Here is a 6,609-nt window from a genome sequence, read left to right on the forward strand (position 1 = left end):
CTAAAGGTATGCACGCCAAATTATTCATGGGGCAGCGGACTGATGTCTGCAAGCATGAAATGCATCCAACATGAGTCGGAACCATGGAGGAACGCTGAGCCGGAGAGGTGGGAGGCACAGCAGAAGGGCAATGGTAGAATTCATGTTTGCGTAGGTGGTGTGCACTGCAAAATTATTTAAACTTGGCTGTATGTTTGGAAATTTTCAAAATCAAATGCTGGTGGGGGAAAAAAGTCAAATTGTTTTCCAGCATTTGGGGCCGGGGCTCGCGCTCCCGCGTTGGAGGCCGCCAAGTTCCAGGGCGGGTTCTAGCCACGGCGCATGGGGCGCATGGGGCGCATGGGGCTCCAGCTCTGGAGCCCCCCGCCCCGGCCTCAGCTGGGCCCCAAAGGCAAAGACAAGGAGGCTGTCCTTGAGGCTCCCTGGAGTCAGGTTTCCCTGCAGCTGCTGCGGGAACCACAGGCCCCAAGACGGTTTGCGGGGGGCCTCGCATGTTCCCAGAACTGCGGGTGCGCACTCCCCCGGCTCCACACGTCGCTTCATCTGTTGGTGACTGGAGTCGCTGCTGGCGCTCTGGTTTCCGGGCTGATTTCCGGCCTCTGGGTGCTTGGCCTGGTCGCTGCAGTGCAGGGCATTATTTGTTTTCTTTTTAACACGATTATTCTCTTACTCGTGTTTATTGTTCTGTTTTCTGTCTGTGCCTGCTTAGCCCTGAACCAGGAACAACAGGGTCAGCTTCTGGAAGTGGGCTGGAACAATACAGAGGTGCTCAAAATGACATCCAGAGAAATTTCCACCGCGGGGGGGTTTGAAGTATTAACCCAAATGACACCTGCCTGGCCAGCACACAGCAGCTGCCCGAGCTCACGTGTGCTCCAATAATAGGGACAGATGCCAGAGAGGTTCTGAGATTTGCCGGGGGCCCTGGCTCTTCCTGTACAGAGATCCTGGGTGTTTGGCTGACCTGCGGACATGGGCACCAGAAAGATCCTCGCGCTAATCCTAGTGGAATCCTTTGATGAGAAAACAAGGAACATCTTTCATGTTCTGATCTCGTTCACTTTCTCCAAGCTCAGCTGACCTGTGTGAAGAAGCAGGTAAGGAAGCTGAAAAGTTACATTATTGACGGGCGGGGGGAAGTATGTATGTGTACCTCTTTCGTTTCTCTAAATGTTTTTCTTTTTCCATTGCTGAAAAAAAAAAATCGAAACTTGTGGTCTCCGCTGAGTCTCAGTGGTACCTCTCGTATCTACTGCGTTTACCGCATCTGGCACGGCCCACGGGGGCATCTCAGCATATGGACCTGCAGAAAAGCTTTGTATGGCACTATTGTGTTGCTCATATTGTGAATCTAAATATACAGCTCCCGGGGCTCCTGGGTGGCTCAGTGGGTTGAGCATCTTCAGCTCAGGTCATGATCTCAGGGTCCTGGGATCCAGCCCCAGGCTCCCTGCTCAGCGGGGAGCCTGCTTCTCCTCTTCCCTCTGCCCCTCCCCCTGCTCATGCGCGCTCTCTCTCTCTCTCTCTCTCAAATAAATAAATAAAATCTTAAAAAAAAAGAATATGTGCAGTATCATCCCACTTATGTAAACTTTTAAAAGAGGCAAGACTACATTTATTTAGGCAGCATACTTCTGTGGTCAAACTATAAAGAAAGTGAGAAAGTAATACTCATAAACTTCAAGTTACTGACCCTGGTGGGGGAAGGGAGGACTGGGTCCAGATGGGTCTTATGGTTGGTTGCAGGGGGCGGGGGAGGGCTTCTCAGTCTGGACGGGGCATGTGTTGGCTTTACAATAACTTGTTAAATTATCCATTTGCATTGCATGCATTTTTCTTTCTTTTTTTAAAAGACTTTATTTATTTGACAGAGAGAGACAGCGAGAGAGGGAACACAAGCAGGGAGAGTGGGGGAGGGAGAAGCAGGCTTCCCGCAGAGCAGGAGACCCCCCCCACCATGCGGGGCTCAATCCCAAGACCCCCGGGATCATGACCTGAGCAGAAGGCAGACGCTTAAGACTGAGCCACCCAGGCGCCCCAGCATGCATTTTTCCGAAAATGCATTACGCTTCACAATAAAAAGCTTTTCACATATGATGTTTCAAAAAGACATCAGTCAGGCATGTGGCTCTTGATCTCAGGGTCATGAGGCCCAACCCTACGTTGGACATAGAGATTACTTAAAAAAAAAAAAAAGACGTCAGTCAGTTAGATTATAACAAATTTTGGTTATAAAGCCACAATCATACTTCTACATTCTCTGGAATAATAGTTCACCTACGGATAGAGGGTTTTGTTTTGTTTTGTTTTCAAGATTTTATTTTTAGCAATCTCTATGCTCAAGGTGGGGCTCAAACTCACAACGGTGAGATCAAGGGTCACAAGCTCCACGGACTGAGTCAGCCAGGTGCCCCTGGTAGAGTTTTTATTAAAGCAAATACAGGGAGTTCCAAAAGCATTAGCCATTTCAGCTTTGGTGCAAAAATGCAAATCTTTGCAGGGATTAAAGTAGGTGACCCTAGGGGCACCCGGCTGGCTCAGTCAGTGGAGCATGTGACTCTTGATCTCGGGGTCATGAGTTTGAGCCCGACATTGGGTATAGTGATTACTTAAGAATAAAATCTTTAAAAAATATTAAGTAGATAAAGTAGGTGATGTTTGATCCACAATGTTGTACCTTGTTGTAACTGCCCTATAGAAGTTAAAAATATATATATTATATAAATATATATTATATAAATAAAATATAAATATATAAGTACATATTATATAAATACAATATACATAAATATATATAAATAAGTATATAAATTTCTGAGACATATTTCTCTTAGCAATGCATAAGGAAATATTCTGAAATGTAAGAAATAAATGTTCACTTTTAATACGTCATTTTTAAAAAGACTTTATTTATTTGAGTGGGAGAAAGAAAGTGCATGATCAGGAGGGAGGGGCAGAAGGAGAGGGAGAGGCAGGCTCCCCTTTGAGCAGGGAGTCCAATTTGGGAGTCCCAGGACCCTGAGATCATGACCTGAGCCGAAGGCAGATGCTTAACGGACTGAGCCACCCAGACGCCCCAAGGTCGTCCTTTCTAAACAAACCAGGATGAAACACAAAAGCCGGTGAATTGACAGTAATGCTCTTTCAGGACCCAGAGGACCCATAGTTGGTCAAGGTAGTTAACCTCCTTTTGAGGTATAATTTACAGTATCTTTATTTATTTCTTGAACATCTCACACTTCCATGCCTAGCCAGAGAAGAGAGCAATGCATCTATCAATGAAGGTATTTATGTTTCCAGTTAAAAAAAAAAAAAAGGTCTTGATACATCTGAACACAAATTTTCTTACCTCACACCATACAATTGCAAAATCACAACTCTGTAGCCAGATGCTGAGGACGTCCTGTTTGACCCCAACTAGATCAAGTTCCAGAACAGGTGTAACTTCTATGGAGATAGAAATCAGGAAAATGGTTGTCTGGGGAGCGGAGGGAGCTTCCCAGGTGCCAGAATGTTCTAGATCTTGATGGGAATGCGGGCGACATAGTTTCCTGCGTTTGCCTAGACCATCCAGCTGCTCTGAGTTAGGCTCTGGGCATCACTGTAAGTCAGCTACATCTCAGTTAAGTTCAGCTGACCTTGAAATGTGATGTTTTTACCTGTGCTCTGGTGTCCTTTGGAAGACACAGATGAGAGGTGGAAGCTGAAAGTTCAGGGCATTCCGGCCCCGGGGTGACCAGGGAAGGTCCACAGGCCGTTTGCCTCATCTAACTGACGCTTCGTGCTGTTTGCCAGCCCAACACCTGTGCATGTTCTTGCAGTGAGTCTTTGAGAAGGTGCTAGAATTTCGCAGCCGGGGGTCTTTGAACCGCTCCCGGGCCTGTCTATGCTGGTGGTGGCCTCTAGAGGGCGCTGCTGACACGGCCCAGCCCAGGAATTCGGATTCATTTCCGGAGACTACAATTTTTATGAAACCGTCGGTGGAGGGCAGGGTGGGATGTCATCTCCCCTATCCCACTGCCCTGACTCTAGGACACTGGGGCTGTCACACAGAGATATATATCATTAACACCAAAAATCCCTGACACAAGAAAAAAAAAAAAAAAGGAAAGGTTAGCAAAAAATTTGGGGGGAGCAACTGAAGGGGACCAAGACATGCTGCCCCCAAAATATGCCACTGTGGTGTAAGAATTATTTTGAATTATTTTGAGAGCGTCTGAGCTCCTGAAATCCCTTACCTGCCTAAAAACAGAGCCTCCCATGGGGTGCCTGGGTGGCTCAGTCATTAAGCGTCTGCCTTCGGCTCGGGTCATGATCTCAAGGTCCTGGGATCGAGCCCCGCATCGGGCTCCCTGCTCGACGGGAAGCCTGCTTCTCCCTCTCCCACTCCCCCTGCTTGTGTTCCCTCTCTCTCTGTCAAATAAATAAATAATCTTTTAAAAAATAATAATAATAAATAAACTGAAAACAGAACCTCCCAAAAGAACTCACTCGTCATAAATCCCTTCCGGGGATCAATGTCTCCTCTTGGAGAAGAGAAGCTGACACCATTCCCAGATAGACTTTGTCACAAACTATCATATCTCCCACTTACTCTCCTGAGGGCCCATTTATCATTCCTAAAATTCATTTGCTCTCCCGTAAGTGGCTTTTCTCCCCTCCCTTTTCCCTGTTACGGTGGTATATGAGCTCTCAGATCTCACCGTTCCTTTGCACCTTCACTTCTTTCTGTGATGCCTGAGCATATCAAACTAAAAAGAAGTAAAGTTGTGTGGCTCCTATTAAAATGTCTTTCATCAGTTTAGTTGACAGGTCCCCGGTATAGAACCTAAGAGGGTAGAGGAAAAGGTTTGCCTCCCCCACACAACTGAAGTTTGCCAGTGACATCAGCTGTGGGTCGATGCTTCCTGGTTCCACTTGGCTTACATTAGTCTGGGCTGAAGGTGGAAACGTCGCCAACAAGCCAGCCCTGCCTTCTCCTTGACACCCTGGCCCGGGAAGGCCCCTCCCACAAGTGGGTCAGTGACCCGGAACAGGTGAGGGCCCACCTAGTCAGGTGCTGGCGGACTCTGCCTGGATTTAGTCTCGTGCCCAGTCAGACCACGGGATTTGCTTGGGCATAGAATGGACTATTCACATAGCCTGCTGAGGTCACGAACTGAGTACGTGACCTGGTTTGGGGGAAGGAAGGAGACATGTTTGCTGGAAACCAGCGGCTCTTCATGAAATTCTCACTCCCAGTCGTGGCGGTCAGTGGTGCTGAGATCACTAGGTGAGTGGTAAGAGGGGTGCGGGGCGCGGGAGTCTCGTCACGCCCGTGGGGCTCGCAGCGCCCCGGTCCAGGGATGAGTCAGAGCACCTCCAAACCCGGGACCACCAGATATCGCCGGGGGGTGCAGCATGAAGTGTTCGAGCCCAAAGTGGTACCTGGACTCCCATCGAGGCCTTGAGTCTAACTTCCCACTGATGAGAAATTCCTCGGGCCAGAAAACAAGCTGAAGGAACCTCAGAAGCCAGGGACCTGCCAGGAGGTGGTGTCTTGCAGGACAAGGCGCTTAGGCTCTGCGGGAAGCCAGGGGGGCAGGGGGCGGGGGGTGGTCTCAGCTCCTGCAAGCGTGTGTGCACAGTGCTGTCTGAGCCCGGGTGACCCAGGCCCATCCTCCTCCCACGGGGGCAGCGGTGGGCAGCCTGGGGGCGGTGGCCACATGGTGCGAAGGGAGCGGACTGACGGGGCCCTGAACCTGGCGGGCGGCCTGGACCTCGGGCCGCCTGCACAGTCCGGGGCCCCTTACCTGGACGTCTGTTTTTAGTAGGTGCCGCCCAGTGCTTTCCTCATGCTCCCCCCAAGCCAGCACCCTGTGCTCTGGGCCCCCGAGCGGCCCTCAGGCAGCTGGTACCCACTTTGCTGGACTCGGCGGGAGCCGGGAGAACCTGGGAGTAACGTCCCCCTGGGAGCAGCCCGAAGCCGATGACCCACAGGAGTGGGGTGTGACGACCCCAGCTCTCTTGCCCCAGGTGGGACAACTGAGGTGTGACCCTTGCCCTGTCCAGATTTCCCCTCGGGGACCGTGTCCGATGTCCCCCCCATTGCTCCCCCTGCCTTTCCCTTTGGTTCTGCGCCCCCCACCGTGGGGCTTCTGCCCCTCCACACTGCTGGCATGGGGGGCTGCATAGGCCTCAGTTGTGGGGCTTCCAGGGCGCTGTGGGGGGCTGTACAGGGGCATGCCATGTGACAGCACAGACACCCCCAGACGTGGCCCTGTGCACCAGGGGGCAGCTGCGCCCATGGAGAGGCATCGCCCTGCTGGATTTTCCCAGGGAAGCCTAACAAAGCCTTCCCACGCGTTCCTGCCTCACTGTGTGCTTCTGGGAGCCTGGCCCGGGAGAGACGGCAAGGGGAAAAACTCCACCGGGGGCCAGTTTCCCAAAGAAGGGGAAGGGCCTCTGAGATTCGGTGTGACGGGTCTGATTAACGCACTGATTTGTTTAGACTCTCAGATTCTTTTTTTTTTTTTTTAAGACTTTATTTATTTGTTTGACGGAGAGAGACACAGCGAGAGAGGGAACACAAGCAGGGGGAGTGGGAGAGGGAGAAGCAGGCTTTCCACA

The 6,609-nt window shown here is 50.7% G+C and overlaps 1 pseudogene; it reads left to right on the forward strand.

Annotated features, from left to right (window-relative positions):
• The first annotated feature begins 321 nt into the window (after positions 1-321).
• LOC115944401 (tetraspanin-13 pseudogene) lies at positions 322-1,542 on the forward strand (annotated as a pseudogene).
• Positions 1,543-6,609: the final 5,067 nt, after the last annotated feature.

The sequence above is a fragment of the Leptonychotes weddellii genome, chromosome 1 (genome assembly GCF_054177405.1).
Source record: "Leptonychotes weddellii isolate Sample4059 chromosome 1, ASM5417740v2, whole genome shotgun sequence".
Classification (NCBI taxonomy): domain Eukaryota; kingdom Metazoa; phylum Chordata; class Mammalia; order Carnivora; family Phocidae; genus Leptonychotes; species Leptonychotes weddellii.